The sequence below is a fragment of the Myotis davidii genome, unplaced genomic scaffold (genome assembly GCF_000327345.1).
Source record: "Myotis davidii unplaced genomic scaffold, ASM32734v1 scaffold1518, whole genome shotgun sequence".
NCBI lineage: Eukaryota > Metazoa > Chordata > Mammalia > Chiroptera > Vespertilionidae > Myotis > Myotis davidii.
Window position 1 is genome coordinate 1,443,681 of NW_006290523.1, and position 17,434 is coordinate 1,461,114.

The 17,434-nt window shown below is 35.7% G+C and overlaps 1 pseudogene; it reads right to left on the minus strand.

Annotated features, from left to right (window-relative positions):
* Window positions 1–276: 276 nt before the first annotated feature.
* On the minus strand, window positions 277–954 carry LOC102753773 (annotated as a pseudogene).
* Between the last annotated feature and the right edge of the window lie 16,480 nt (window positions 955–17,434).

Sequence of the window (17,434 nt, forward strand, 5' to 3'; positions counted from 1 at the left end):
CCCGTCACTAAAGCAAGCAACCCTCATTCATGTTCACTTTAAGCTGCCTGGCTGCTGGCTGCCATCTTGGCTGTCAGTTAATTTGCATATCTCACTGATTAGCCAATGGGAAGGGTAGCGGTCGTACGCCAATTACCATGTTTCTCTTTTATTAGTGTAGATTTATTTTTTACATATATATTTGAACATTATAATTCAACAAGTCTAATTTTAATAATCTTCCAAAAGAACATTTATAATTGACACTCTAATTTGGGTTAAATGAGTCACTGAGATTTATCTGTCTAAGTGTTTTCCAAACAGAGGACTCTGCTCAATGATGTAAGCTTTAGTTGTTATCATTCTGTAGCAGGTGCTATCTATGTATGGTTTGGAGGTGACCTTAGCTATAGTGCACATAAGATCAATAGCACTTACTGTGTTGTGTACTAATAGTATCCGTAAGTTACTACCCAGGAATCTCTGCTGAATCTTGAACATCAGTTTCCATTCCTTGAGTCCATGGAGGGCAGCAGACAGAATCAAAAAACTATTTTGGTGAATGTTAATAAACTTCTCAATTTTGGCTAGAAATATTTCTTCAGCTGACATAAAGCATTCTTTAGCATCCATCAATAAAAATGCAACTCCAGTACGAGAAAATATAATTGATCCATTTTCCACTGAAGTTGAATACTGAACCTTGTGACTTCGGTTTTCCAGGGCAGTTGCAATTTCACAACTCTTAAGAGATGAACTAATAATAATGGTGGTTGTCCACTTTATATTTTCTTCTTCAGCACTTTCAGCCATCTGTCTTTGGATCAATCCATTTTCTAATGATACCACAAACAGATCGGTAGGTCCTTGAAGCCAGCTCGCTGCTCCCAAGCTTCCAGAACCTTCTGTTGGAGCAAGAAGCGCTGCTGGCGGAGCAGAGAGGCCCCAGAGCCTCTCTAGCCCACCGAGCACCTTCTCCACTCTTTTCGCATTGTTGTCTTATTTTAAGAATTTGTCACAGCCACCCCAACCTTCAGCAACCACCACCCTAATCAATGAGCAACCATCAACACTTAAGCAAAACTCTCATCAGCTCAAAGGATTGTGACTTCCTGCAGGCTCAGATGATAGCATTTTTGAGCAATAAAGTCTATTTAATTCAGGTACATGCATTGGATTTTTAGACATAATGCTATAGGCAATTAATAGACTAAAGTTTAGTGTAAACATAACTTTTATATGCATTGGGAAATAAAAATAAATTCATGCACCTCACTTTATTATGATTTTCATTTTATTGTAATGGTCTAGAACTAAATCTGTAATATCTCTGAGGTATGCCTGTGTTATTGCTATTTTTATTAAATTTTCTAGTTAAATACAGGCATGCATCAATTAACAACAGGATTACAATCTCAGAAGTATGTTGTTAGGTGATTTTATTATATGACCATCACAGTGTGCATTTACATAAACAGAGATTGTATAACCTACTGTATATCTAGTTTATATGAGATAGCCTATTATTCCTGGACTACAAATGTATACAGCATTTTACTATAGTGAATAATGTAGTTAACCGTAGCATAACTGTAAATACCTATGTATCTAAATATAGAAAAGTACAGTAAAAATACATGAACTAGTAGCAGTTTTTATTATCACTATCAAGTATTATGCACTGTACATAGTTGTATTGCTATACTTTTATACAAGTGGCAGCTTGGTAGGCTTATTTACATGTGGATCACATTTCTGACAGCAATGATGTCACTAGGTGATAGACATTTTTTAGCTCCATCATAATCTTATAGGACCACCGTGGTATATGTGATTTATCATTAAGCAAAACAGTTATGCAATACATGACAATAATATATCTATATATATAAAAGCCTAGCGACCGTCCAACCGTTCAACCATCCGACTGATAGCTGTGATGTGCACTGACCACCAGGGGGCAGATGCCCAATGTAGGAGCTGCCAAGCTGCGGTGACTTGGCAGCAGAGGTTCTCGGGTGATGCACCCAGAACCAGAGAGGAGGGAGCCTGATTCCAGGGTGCATCACCCGAGAACTGCCCTCTTGCAATCCAGGTCCCCCCGGGAGATGTCAGAGAGCTGGTTTTGGCCCGATCCCTGCAGGCCAGGCCAAGGGACCCCACTGGTGCACATATTGCACTGGGCCTCTAGTTTTTATATAAAGTGTAACCAGTAGAGTAAACTGAATAAAAGGTACTATTTATGCAATTTCAGTGAACCTATAATTTTTCAGGATAAAAAGTTTTTGAAAAGTCACATTTGTGGATACCCAAAGTCAAAATGTAACAGGGATTATATCATGGATTCTGCTCATTGAAGTTCTAAGAAATTTCTCAATTTGCATTTTTACATAGAATAAAATTAAATGTTTTGGAATGGATTGAACAACCGGTATATATCTAACAACATACATTGGTAATGATGCCGATTAAATAATTTGATGCTGTGTTCTTCTTAACAATGAAAAAGGCTCTACTGATAGTGATCTGCCTTGAATAAAATTGTGAAAGTAAATTATTTTCACAACTCCTAAAACAATGAGAAAAATAATGTGTAAGTTAAAGTGTTTGAATCTCAGAAGGAATTAAGGGGGACAATCAGAACCTAGGCCTCGGTGGAACAATGCACTCCAGAATTTGATTGATAGATAAGGTTCAGAAAAGCATGTTTAGTTAAATTACCCTTTCTATACCTTCAAATTCATTTCATAGTCTTAATGTCTAAATTATCAAATAAAAATATTATTATTAAATTCAAAGAAGTAGACAAAATATGACAATGTGAGACTAAGGAAAGCAAAATAAATGAATTAGCAATGAGAATAAAAATTAAATTCATAAATTTGAATGCCAAAACATGGTATATTTAATAATGAAAACGTTAACCTCTTCTTAAAATAGCATACAGTTAAATGTCTAACCACTAGAAAATGCAAAACATTTTAAAACTAAACATGGTAATTGTAAAGATCATTTAAAAATAATATGTGAAAATAGAAAAACTCTGAAAAAGAATAATGAGGGGTGACTAGTTCAGTCATACCTTAACAAATAATAAGATGTTGCAGTAGCTCAAAAATTTGATCTTATTGCATTAAAAGACTTAATTGAACTGAATATGGAATCCAGTGGCATTCTTTAAAAGGAGTTCAGTATATGATAAAGTTGGCTTTTCAATTAGTGGCAAAATTGGTTTTACCAAGAGGAAAACATGTATGTATGGTATACATATGTATATATTCTTGGGACAACTAGTTAGCCATGTGAGAAAACATAAATGCATCTTTATCTCACTCTGTATGCCAAAATATATCCCAGGTGATGCAGAAATTTAAATATAAAATAGTGGAACCATGAAAGCGGTAACAGAAAAAGAAAGGAATGTTTAATATTCTTGGAATGAAATCCCTGAAGCCATAAACAAACAGTAAAATGCTAAGCCCGACTAGGTAAAAACTGAATACTTCTGTGTCGCAAAATTTTGTCCAAAAACAAAGGCAAAGGCAAAAGACAAACTAGAAAAATAATTTGCAATGCATTTTACAGACAAAAGGCTCATATTCTGGGAAGAAATATCTTTTATTATCTGATCTCTGGTTTCCTTGACAACGTCAATTTCTAACACGGTAGCCTTTGCTTGCTAGTTTCCAGTCTCACTTCTCCTTGTTTTTACAAACATGACAAGCACCCTCCAACCCCAGGGCACTGAATTACTGTTGCCTCTAACTAGAATGCACTTCTTTCAGCCATCCACATAGCCTGTACCTTCTCATTCCTGTTCACATGTCCCCTCTGCAGATACACCCCTAATTATTACAGCCACATCTGCACCCTGGTTACTCTTTATTTCTTGTTGTTGTTGTTGCTGTTTTTCACAGCACTCTTACTGCTTGACTTTGTTTACTTATTTACTTACTTACTGTCAATCTTCCCACTATTCTCAAAGTTCTTGTCACTAGGAACATCATGTTTGTATTCATCAGACTTTAACTGAGCCTGTCTGTTATCTTTTTGCATCTATGGTAACATACCCTTGAAATGTCTGAGTAGTTTCCTTTTCCCAGGCCCTCGGGGGAACAATCTCCTACTATAGCGTGGAACCCCTCATTGTTATCTTGTTGCCCAAATACCATCTCTCTGTGTTGTAAATGTTAATTATTAACTATCGTATGCCCACCGATGTAATCCAGACTCAATCTATTGAGATTTTAAGTCCCAGCAATTATCATCATTTTGGCTCAAATAAACTCCTACAAATTATCTACAGGCTTGGACATTTTTTTACATGGAAAATTGTATAAATATATACCTCCTAGGTCAGTGATGGCGAACCTTCTGAGCTCGGCATGTCAGCATTTTGAAAAACCCTAACTTAACTCTGGTGCCGTGTCACATGTAGAAATTTTTTGATATTTGCAAACATAGTAAAACAAAGACTTATATTTTTTGATATTTATTTTATATATATTAAATGCCATTTAACAAAGAAAAATCAACCAAAAAAATGAGTTTGCGTGTCACCTCTGACACGCATGTCATAGGTTCGCCATCATTGTCCTCGGTGAAGAGCAGTTACATAAATGAATTAACCTTTAATCATATCTATAATTTAGACACATATCTGTGTCTTACACATTTAAATTTTAAGGACTTGTTTTACTTCTCAGAAAACATACTGTCCAATATAGATATGATACCACCAGGTCAATTTAATACAGCATGCCTATCTATGTAAAGTTAGATAAGTTAGCTCATTTGTAAAGTTTTCCAATCATAGTGTTCAAGCCCTTTAAACAACCTTGTCTGACATGTAAAGAATTAGACAAAACTGGTTTTAAAACCTGGCTCTACCAAAATTAGCTTGAGGTTTGTGTTGAATTTAATCCTTTCTATGGCTTTCCATAAAACAGATTTTAGCATGACCTCTTAGATTCTTCATAACCAAAATCTGGTCCCTTCACCAGCCTGATTATGCCCAAGTTTAACTTCCACCCTACTCCTCCTTCTGTCTCTCTTTCATTGTGATTGTTGATATAGTTTCAGCGACACATAAAATAATAAATAAATAGTGAAAAAAGGCTCAGTAGACTAAAGTCAAGTAATCTAGCATGATGAAATAATTAAGTTGGAGTCTTAATAGATTGTACTTGTTAGGAGTATTGAGTGCTTCTTCAATATTGGTAATTTATTTGTCCTTCTATATTTATATGTAATAAAAAACAGCTAATATTTGTGTAAAAGTTAGTTACAATATACTATATACCTTGCATGCATTATTTCACTTAAATTCCCAGAATAATCCCGTGAGCTAAGAACTATTGTTATAACTGGATTATGGATTATAGAGCAGAAAAAGTAAATGACCTGCCCAAGATGACACTGTTGGTAACAGGGAATGAATATGCTATTTTTATATAAAATTACCCACATTAATCTTAGTACATGTTAAACCCAGCTTTTATTCTAACCTGATTTTTCTCTTGAAACTAGAAGTTGCATGTTAAAACTTTTTACTTTACAGTTCAGCAGTTTCAGTTCCTGTGTGAATAGGAGCTACCTGACCGCAAGGCCCTGGCTACTGCCTACTGCCCAAACACAGGAATTCAGCTGACAAAAACAGATGGACAACTCAGGGGCTCTGGCAGTGACAATCAGTACTGGACCAGCAAGGACACTGCCTGCATGTCCACAGCCCCTCCACCTGATCTCTTTGTTCTGCTCTCTCTCGCCCACTTTATAAAAACCTCTGCCTGCACTGAGATGTTAAGATGGGCTTTGGGAGGAGAGTCCCCCATCTTTGCAGGGGGCCAGCACTTGAATAAACCACTTGCCTTCCCATCAGCACCTGTTTCATGAGTTTGGATTTCATTGTGGCAGGCAGCCAGACCTGGGTTCCGTTATACTGTTAATAAGTGACACTGTTGACATATGAAGCCATTTCTGCCAGTAACTTTTGCATATTCCAAATACTACAAAACTACAAGTATAATGATAGAAAAGAGAAACCAGAAAGCTAATGCTTATCTATTGAGTTGCAGTTGCTTTTTCGAATAGAAATATTTTTTAGAGAATGACCAACTCTCTCTGAGGAACAGTTGTATTTTGTAAACTCTCCTGTCACCCAGTTCAGTTCCTGCCCTAGGCTAGACAATTTCCTCCAGTATATGCTATTTGCCTGGCTGGCTTATCCCCATCCACATGCTTTTTTTTTTTTAATTTTAATTGGTCTACTTAATATTTGCTAATGTTCTAACAATTTATTTTTGTAAATTGAGCTATTTTAGCTATCATATAGAACAACCTATTTTAGATAATAAACAATAAAGATGTTTACAAAGTAATTTTCTTTCCAGCTCTTTCACCAAAGGAATCTGAAATGATTTTTCTTTGAGTTTGTGATGACAAAACAATTAAAATAAAAAGTAGTTTAGTAATATATATTTCATGTGCTCTTATTTAATACTCTAAAAGAAAGAAAAGATTATTCTACCTTTAGTGTTTAGGCCTGTGTATTTTAAAACTGTTTTCAATAACTAACTTGTAGATGGGAAATTATTTTAGCTATAATTTATGTTCATAACAATTACAGTCTATTAAGATTCCAACCTAATCATTTCATTATACTAGATTACTTGGTTTTAGTCTACTGAGCATTAGTGCAGCTTTTTATGTCATCGGTTTTTATATCCTTATAATGAGCTCCTTTGTTTTACTACACAAAATTATCTTAATTATCTTATTGATGTGCTGAGGTAGATACCTACAATAGAAAATCATCAAAATAAAATGAGATTTTTATTTGATTTGATTTCTTCAGTGAATTGGTTATCTTACTTTCTGGCTGCAGGTGTTTTTGTAGATAAACAATTGGATTAATTCAGAAGCTTTAGACTCCTCACTCACTATACATTCCCAAGGCAATAGTATCAACAAGGTACATTGTAAGGACTCAGTCTCATAGAGAGATAAATCTAATATTAAAAATAAATGAAATGGCCAAAACCGGTTTGGCTCAGTGGATAGAGCGTCGGCCTGCGGACTGAAAGGTCCCAGGTTCGATTCCGGTCAAGGGCATGTACCTGGGTTGCGGGCACATCCCCAGTGGGCGGTGTGCAGGAGGCAGCTGATTGATGTTTCTCACTCATCGATGTTTCTGACTCTCTCTCTCTCTCCCTTCCTCTCTGTAAAAAATCAATAAAATATATTAAAAAAAATAAATGAAATTGACCAAGAAATCCTTTTTCACAGGATCAAAAAGACAATCAAATGAGAAAAATATACATGATTGGGAAAATATATTAGGTACTAAGAGCTGCATAACTTAAACCCCCAAAAGAAAAGTTTGAAATTGGCTTAATGGGTAATGAGGGTCACTAGAAGGTTTTGGAGAAAAAAATAAATGTTTTTTGGTTGGAGCATTGTCTTGATGCACCAAGGTTGCAGGTTGGATTCCCAGTCAGGGCACATACAAGAATCAGGTAATGGATGCATGAGTAAGTGGAACAACAAATTGATGTTTCTCTCTCTCTCTCTCTCTTCTTTCAAATCAATCAATAAAAAATTTAAATAGAAAAAAAGGAAATTTTTGAGAGAGGATAAAGAAGATGATTTGAGTGAGAGCACACTAGTTTACATATTATCTAAACATTCCCCCAAAGACAATAACAAAAGTGGACTGTTCACATAACTGCTGAAGAATCCCCTCTACCTGGTACTATATTATCATATTCAGACAAATATATGCAGATTTGGAGATCAGCCAGAATAATTCTTATACCCACTCTCTTAAACAAAAGTACTTGTTCCTAATCAGTTTATCACACTCATTTTCGTGTCCTTATCCTGTCTACTCTTTGAAAGAAAACCCTGAGTTTTAAAGCCCTTGAGGAGGATTTAGTTTTGGATTGGCAAAGGGAGGAGTTGTAGTTTATGAATGGAAAGAAGCAATATGGAATTTGTATTAGTAAAGATATGGCTTGAGAGTACTGAACTCCAAAATTTTGTAAAAATTCCCGTAAGATGCTTTCTATTTTCTCTGAAAGAAAAATACTCAACTGTACAGGATAGTGACTGTAAAAACTTAGAAGAGTGACATAAATATAGCAAAACATCTAATCAAGGTGATTAGGAGAGGATGCAATCAGAGAAAAGTAAACATTTTCTGGCTGAACTGAGGACCTATTGAAGTCTGCAATTATATCTATATGGTGACTCTAAAATCTAAGTTGTAGTTGTTTTTCATAGCCATTCTCTGGAATGCACAGGCTGTAAAGGCAGATAAACAAATGTGGGAACAATATAATCTGGCTGGATATAACTGGCTGAAATGATCAACTATAACTTGAAGACAAAAAGGAGATACTGAGGAAGTGTAATGCAAATGAGGTGAGGAGGACAAGGAAGGCAATGAAATACTGGAAGAAAATGTAGGATCCAAAGAAGACCCCTGAACATTCTCTACTCCATAGAAGAAATGAGGAAATTGGCAAAAAAAAAAAAAGCCAAAATTCACTATTTCAAAGCTCTAGAAATTAGCCAAAGGCTTGTAGTAACCAAAGGAACATTTTTTTCAGGAAAAATAGCTGTATTTTTCTTGTTAAGAACTGCCTGTTTTGTGGCATTTTAGCTTTGTGTAATCCTATCCCCTGCTCTTCCAGCATCTGCAAGTAAAAACCAACAGGTCAGCCACCACGGGGAGCTGAAGAGGGCTAGATCCTTTTCTAACAGTCATTCTCAAAGAACTGCCCTTATTTATTTGACTTGTCTGGTCATTCCCTATATTGACTTGACTTGGAGCTCACCCAGGGTGAAAACAATTTCCCTGAGGGGTTTGTTGGGGAGGGCATTTGTCATGAAAAATTAAAGGCAATTGTTTAACTTCATGGTTTCTTTCTTTTTTTAAAAAAAAATATTTTTTATTGACTTTTTACAGAGAGGAAGGGAAAGGGATAGAGAGTTAGAAACATCGATGAGAGAAAAACACCGGTCAGCTGCCTCCTGCACACTCCCCACTGGGAATGTGCCCGCAACCAAGGTACATGCCCTTGACCCGAATTGAACCTGGGACCCTTGAGCCCGCAGGCCGACGCTCTATCCACTGAGCCAAACCGGTTAGGGCAACTTCATGGTTTCTTGAGGTAGTAGGTAAGAGTTGGGGCAAACAATAGTATAGACAAAAATCTTAAGAGGAAAAGTTGGAGATAGATGTGCATAAGACTTTGGAAAGCTCTGCAATATTATTTGAACTCTAGAAGGCCACATAGATGTGTAGAGCACATGCTCCAGGAAAAGTTTTAATCTTCTACTAATAAATATGAAGTTACCTTTTTAATAGATTTCTCTCTCGGAAAATCATAGGAAGACCCTGAGCTATAGCCTCTGTGGCTGAGCTTGTGGATCTATGGAGCAGTTAGTGAAAATAAACACAGAGTCAATAGATACCTGGGTGAGTGTTGAAGACATGCCCCTCAGCAGACACTGATTGCATTGTTTTGCCAAAATTCAGTTGTTCATATACAGTGGGGATCTGCTTTTGGACTTTCTGTCATGTTTCATTGGTTTGTAACACCACACTCTTCTGATTGCTATAGATTTATAATCTTTTCTCCTTTTTTAAGGGTTTGCTATTGTTTATTGGGTACTTTTCATGTTGTTGGGTATGAATTTAGAATCAACTTTATTTTATAAAATAAATCTTTTTTCTTTTCCAAAAGGATTGCATTGAAAATATAGTTCAAACTGTGGAAAACTGAGAACAGGGTTGGGCCATCTGACCAATGAACAAGAAATATATCTCCATTTATTCAGTTTTAAAATTATTCTCAGCAGTGTTTTGCATTTTTCAGTGTCTAACTCATTCAAATATTTTGTCAGATTTATTCTTAAGTAATTTAAATTTTATGCTAATTTCAATGGTATTTTCAAAATTTTAATCTCATATTGTGCATAAATATAATTGGTTTGTGGTAGTGATCTTGCACTCCGAAAATCTTGCTAAATCCATATACTAATCCTAGTAGCGTTTTGGTACAGTCTACCTATGATTTCCTACCTAGATGGTCATGCTATCAGTGAATCAAAACAGTCAAAGTTCTTCCTTTATTTTTCTTTATTTCTTTATATTTCTTCTTTGTTTGCACTGGTTAGAACATTCACTACAATGTCTAATAGCAGTGATAAGACTGTATTTCCTGGTCTTTTTACTGTCTTAAGAGGGAAAGTTTTAATCTCCTACTAATGAATATGAAGTTACCTTTTTAATAGATTTTCTTTTTCAAGTTGAGGAAATACATTTCTTGTCCTAGTTAGCTGAGGGTTTTGTTTTATTTTGTTTGTTTCAATTAGGAATTAATATTTAATTTTGTCAAATGTTTTTCTTTGTCTATTAATATATATTTTAGTCTTTTAATATTGTGATGTACATTGATTTTTGAATGTTGAACCAGTCTTATCCTCTTGGGATAAACTTCCTTTTTTCAAGAGGTACAATCTTTTAATATTTATCTAGATTTACTTTGTTAATATTTTGATGAGGACTTTGTTATCTATGTTTATGAGGGGCAACTTCTATAGTTTTATTTTCCTATTTTGCTTATTTTGGTTATGTATAATTGTGGGCCTAAAGGATAAATTTGGATGCATTCCCATATCTTCAATATTCTGGAAAAACTTTATAGAATTGGTATAATTTCTTCTCTAAATCTGGTAGAATTTTCTAGTAAAGTCATCTGGGCCTGAAGTTTTCCTTTGAGGAAGGTTTATACTTATAAGTACAATATGCGTAATAGACATAAGGCTGTTCTTGTTATTTATTCTTTTTGTTCTTTTATATTTAGATCTTAATTTTACTTGTCTTATTTTCAGAAAATCTTCTCAATTTTTCAGAAAATGTAAGTCTTATCCAAAGACACAATCAGAATTTTAGAATACTAGGACTAGAGATTGCATCACTATCTGAGCACTTTCAACTTCTGAATTTCTTCTTCTCAGTAAAATATCAAATATGGAGGCCAGACTCATGGAAAACCATACTGTTTAATAAATTAAAAGTAGAATATATTGCCCAGCTGGAGTGGCTCAGTGGTTGAGTATCCACCTATGCAACAGGAAGTCACTGGTTCAATTCCCGGTCAGGGCACATGCTCTGGTTGTGTGCTCCATCCCCAGTGTGGGGTGCGCAGGAGGCAACCAATGGATGTTGATGTTTCTCTTTCATTGATATTTCCATCTCTCTCCCTCCCTTTCTCTCTAAAATCAATAGAAAGATTTTTTTAAAAAGTAGAGCATATTGTAAGGAGAAGTTCTGAAAATCAATAGCCACTAAAATGACTATCACTTTATACTTCTGTTAAGTATAAAAATTCTCATTTGTTTATGTGAAAAAACAGTGTTATTCATTAAGAAGAAGAATAAAACATTTGTGTGTTGAGGATATGGTTTTGGTAGAAAAGAGAGTGAATAGTACCAACAGAAAATTTTGCTGGCTGGGAAACCTTGGGTACCCAAATTTCCCCATTCACAAAATATGAGGATAAAGTAAGCTAATACTAATAATTTGCTAAGAATAGGGCCTGGCACATAGTGAGTGTTTTATAAGTCAATTAGGGGCCCCATGCACAAAATTCGTGCAAGGGGTTAAGCCCCACAGCCCCTCCCACTGGTCGTTCTGGAAGGTCATTCCGGAAGGTTGTCCCACCGTCTGGCCTAATTAGCATATTAGCTCTTCATTATCTATACTAATAAAAGGGTAATTAGAATGGACATCTTCCGACCATCTGACTTTCTTCCAGACAAAGCCACAATGATGGGGGCTGAGGCAGAGGCGGTTAGGGGCCATGAAACTGGCAGGGGAGGGCATTTGGGGGCCATCAGGCCAGCAGGGGAGGGCAGTTGGGGGCCATCAGGCCATTAGGCGGTGATCAAGCCAGTAGGCAGGCAAGCAGTTAGGAGCCAGCAGTCCCGGATTGTGAGAGGGATGTCCCAGATTGAAGAGGGTACATGCCAGGCTGAGGAATCCCTGCCCCCCATGCACAAATTTCATGCACTGGGCCTCTAGTATAGGATAATTAAATATTATTTACTAAAGCTTAGCATTTTCACAATTTGTGTATATCCTAGGAAATAAGAATTAAGTATTCATCTTAAACAACTTATAAAATCATAGGTTAACAGGGGAATAATGTCTATCTATATTCTTCTTTCTGAGAGATAGATTGATGAAGATCTCTCTAAATATATGAAAGGTACTGTTACAGACTGGCAGGGGCCAGTTTTATTGGTTGTGCATGATATGATAGGTTGTGCATGCTATGATATCAAACAACCTTAAAATCTTGGTGCTGAAAACCACAAAGACTGATTTCTGAATTACATTTCTTTTCTTTCACAGGTTGTCAAGAAGAACCTGCTCACCATAATCACTCAGGGACCAGGTCTAATGAAGCAGCCATATTTCTGGTTGCTGTGCTAGAGGTAAAGAAAGCTCTGGAAGGTGTTACCCTGTCAAATCCTTCCACTCATTTCATTGGCTAAAATTAGGGGATGCGTATTCCCCAAGTGAATGAGAATTAATATTTGTGAACAGCATTAATAAATATCATGATGGCCAGTGTGCAGAGTGTGGGATTGGGACAGGAATAGGGGGAGGATTAAGTGGAAGGGCTGCTTTAGTTCTGGATCTGTACAGCATTCCTTTTCCCACCACTATAATCCCCTGCCCCCTACCAACACACACACTATCATATACTTCATGTAAGGAAAGAATTCTCATTCAATTATCTGTTTTTCAGAGAGACAGAAAAAAGGAAAACACCCATTTTAATCTGGCATGTATTTGTGCCCTTAGATCAGCTAACGTCTATAGCTCTGTGAACTGGAATTATTGTCAAAGCAGTTTATACTATGGCATCATCAGGTACAATTTGATTTATCTTATAAATAAAATCTATGGAGCCCTAACCAGTTTGGCTCAGTGGATAGAGCCTCGGCCTGCGGACTGAAGGGTCCCAGGTTCAATTCCAGTCAAAGGGCATGTACCTTGGTTGTGGGCACATCCCCAGTAGGTGGTGTGTAGGAGGCAGCTGATCGATGTTTCTCTCTCATCAATGTTAGTAACTCTCTATCCCTCTCTCTTCCTCTCTGTAAAAAATCAATAAAATATATTGAAAAATAAAATAAAATCTATGGAATCTTTATTTGTCTAATGGGCTAAGTTGTGATTACTGGACTGTCAAATTGCCTTTGCATTAAAAAAAAAACAACCTAACATAGAATGGGAAAGGTTAGTTTCACTAAAGTGATACTGAAAAAAAAGTAAGTCTTATGCATGTATCAGCCTTTATCTCCCATGACCTGTTCTAGCATGAGAACTCACACCTCCTCAGGACCACTGAGCACCACTGGCCCTCAGATGAAGTTGTACCTGTTTCAGATAAACTCTTACTATTTCACTTTCTTTCAATTGCACAAAATATTTAGGAAAGAGAGAAGGAATTTCTTTCCTGTTTAGAATCCTAAATCCACATAAGGCCAGGAACCAATTACTGACATATTTGGGGACATAGAACAATGGGTTGGTCACTATCACATAGGCACAGATGTGCTGCTTTATCTCAAATGTTGCCCTTAGTAACAAAGACTTTTTTCCCTCCAGCATCTTTCATGGAAACAGCATAATTGTAGAAGGAATTGGTCCTTTTTAATTAACTTTTTACTTTCAACCCTTAGGCACAGAAGAAAATAATGAAAAATCACCATGAAAGAGTTGGTAACACCTACTGATTTTTTTTTTTTTTGCAGTATTTCTAAGCGTTTTGTTTCTATGTACAAACACTTCCTACCTTAGCATTTTAGTTACCAGAGAGATTTAACTCTATTAAGATAAAGAAAAATGATAGAAAAATGTTACATTATTCTCTTTTTCATTGCATTTTCTATTTAGGTTTCCTTTTATGCTTTCCTTCACTCTGATTGTATTTCATTCGGTTGCATATGTTTCCTATCTTTTTATAACACTCTGGATTCTGCTCTACCCCAATAAATTTTCGAGCATTTATCTCTCCTCTCTAAACATAAGTGAAAAACTTGATATTTTTACCTCTTCTCTTAATATCAAAATGTAACTTGTATTCAGTTTATTTATATTTGTTACTTTTTTATGTTTATTCAAAAGGCTTTGAACAGGACACTGATATTTAATGAGCTGATAAATGATTTTTGAAAATGCTTACATTGGATTAATACATAGTGCTTAGGTTGCATGACAGTATTGGTATGTCAATATATAATATCATTACTAATATTTTTATTTGTTTGTTAATTACACTGATACATTGATAAATTGCACAATGGCTGACAAAATTCCACCTTTTTTGGCCCTTTCTTTCCCATATAGGGGACTTATATTCAACCTTCCAAATCAGTTCTAATATTAACACTTCTTTGGACCTTCCCTGAACCCAGGTTAGAATAGATTTCCTCCTACATTATGCTGTCACTAAAGGACATGTCCTTGTTTACCTTTCTTACTTCTAAACAGTGAACTACTTGAGAACAAGGGTTTTTCTTTTTCTTTGTGATATTACTGGTCCTGGTGATATCAGGTATGATACAGAGGTGTGTGGAATGAATAATTCACAGAGTTTTAGTCATTTAAATACATGAAAACTTCTTTTTGATAGGAAATAGCTATCAGGGCCAATTGTCTTCTTTTGCTGCTTCTGAGTTTAAGATGCTAAAAGCAATGTTTTGAATCTATAGTTTGCTTTGGGTAATACGGACATTTTAACAATGTAAATTCTTCCTATCCATGAGCACGGTATATGCTTCCATTTATTTGTATCTTCTTCAATTTCTTTCTTCAGTCTCTTATAATTTTCTGAGTACAGGTCTTCATATCCTCAGCTAAAATTTTTTGAGAATTTCTATAAAAATGTATTTGAGCCAAACAGAGATACGCCTGGAAGCAAAATTTCAACACACAGAAAAATGTTCCCCCTCCTTGGTTCAAGTTATTCCTGGGTATTTTTTAAATGTAATTGCAAATGGGATTGTTTTCTTAGTTTCCCTTTCTGATAGTTCATTATTGGTGTATAAAAATACAACCAATCTTTAAATATTTATTTTGTATTCTGATACTTCATTAAATTCACTTGTCAGTTCTAGCTGTTTTTTTGGTGGAATTTTAAAGGTTCTCTACATACAGTATTATGCCATCTGCAAATAATGACAGTTTTACTTATTCCTTTCCAATGTGGATGCCTTTTATTTCTTCTTCCTGTCTGACTGATGTGGCCAAGTCTTCCAGGACTCTGTTGAATAAGAGTGGTGAAAGCAGGCCCGGCTGGCATGGCTCAATGGTTGAGTGTCGACCTATGACCCAGGAGGTCATGGTTCAATTCTAGGTGAGGGCGCATGCTTAGGTTGAGGGTTCCATCCCCAGTGTGGAACATGCAGGAAGCAGCCAATCAATGGTTCTTTCCTATCATTGATGTTTCTATCTCTCCCTCTCCTTCCTCTCTCTTAAATTAATAAAAACCTATATATTAAAAAAAAAGTGTGGTAAAAGCAGACACACCTCTTCTTCCTCATCTTAAGGGAAATGCTTTTAATTTTTTCCCATTGACTATGATGTTAGCTGTGGGTTTGTCATATATGATCTTTGTTGAGATATGTCCCCTCTATTTCCACTTTGCTGAGTTTTATCATGAATGAGTGGATTTTGTCAAAATTTTTTCTGCATCTATTGATATGATCATATGATATTTGTCCTTCATTTTTTTAATGTGGTATATCATATTAATTGATATACAGGTATTCTACCATCCTTGCATCCCAGGATGCAATTCCTATCAAAATACCAATAGCATATTTCACAGAACTAGGGCATAAATTCCAAAAATTTATATGGAATGACAAAAGACCCTGAATAGCCACTGAAATCTTAAGAAAGAAGAACAAAGTTGGCAGAATTATACTACTTGATATCAAACTACTACAAGGCCACAGTAATCAAAACAGCATAGTAGTGAGATAAAAACAAACAAATAGATCAATGGAACAAACTAGAGAGCTCAAAATAAATCCAGGCCTATGTGGTCAATTACTATTTGGCAAAAAAGACAAAAACATACAATGGGGTAAAGAGAATCTATTCAATAAATGGTGTTGGAAAAACTACAGATACATGCAGAAAAATTAAGTGAACACCTGACACCATATTCAAGAATAAACTCAAAATGGATTAAAGACTTAAACGTAAGACTCGATACAATAAAAATTCTAGAAGAAAACATAGGCAGTAAAATCTCAGACATTTCTCGTAACAATATTTTATCTGATATATATCCTTGGGCAAGGGAAACAAAAGAAAAAATAAACAAACAGAAATATATCAAACTATAAAGTATTCTTCACAGCAAAGGAAACCATAAGCAAATGAAAAGACAGTGCACTAAATGATTGAACATATCTATCAATGATGCATCTGATAGAGGATTACTATCCACAATTTATAAAGAACTTGTACAGCTCAACACCAAAAAACCCCCAAACAATCCAATTAAAAAATGGGCAAAAGACCTGCATAGACATTTCATCAAAGAGGACATACAGATGGCCAATAAACATATGAAAGATGCTCTATGTCACCAATTATCAGAGAAAAATGCATTAAAATCACAATGAGTATCACCCCACACCTGTCAGAATGGCTATCATCAAGAAATCAACAAATGAGTATTGATGGGAAGGTGGAGAAAAGGGAACCCTGGTGCACAGTTGGTGGGGAGGTAGACTGGTTCAGCCACTATGGAAAACTGTGGAATTTCCTCAAAAAATTAAAAATGGAATGCCAATGACTTATCAATTCCACTCCTGGCAATATAGCCAAAGAAACCCAAAACATTGATTTGAAAAAATATATGCACCCCTATGCTCATTGTAGCTCTATTCACAATAGCCAAGAATTGGAAGCAGCCCAAGTGTTCATCAGTGGACAAGTGGATAAAAACACTGTGGTACATTTACACAACAGAATTACAGTCAGCCATAAAAAAGAAGGAAATCTTATATTTTGCAACAGCATGGATAGATGTGGAAAGTATTGAGCTAAATGAAATAAGCCTGCCAGAGAAAGAAAAATATGGGATTTCACTTGTGTGTGGAATCTAGTGAACAAATTAAACAAACAAAATTGAAACACACTCAGAGATACAGAGAATAGACTGACAGATGTCAGAGGAGAGGAAACGTGAGGGAGCTGAATGAAATAGGTGAAGGGGTTTAACAAAAGAAAACAACAAAACTCATAGACACAGACAACAGTATGGTGATTACCAGAGGGAGAGGGTGTTGAGGGAGTAGGAAGAGTAAAGGGGTGATACATGGCAATGGCAAAGTCATTTATCTCCATTTATCT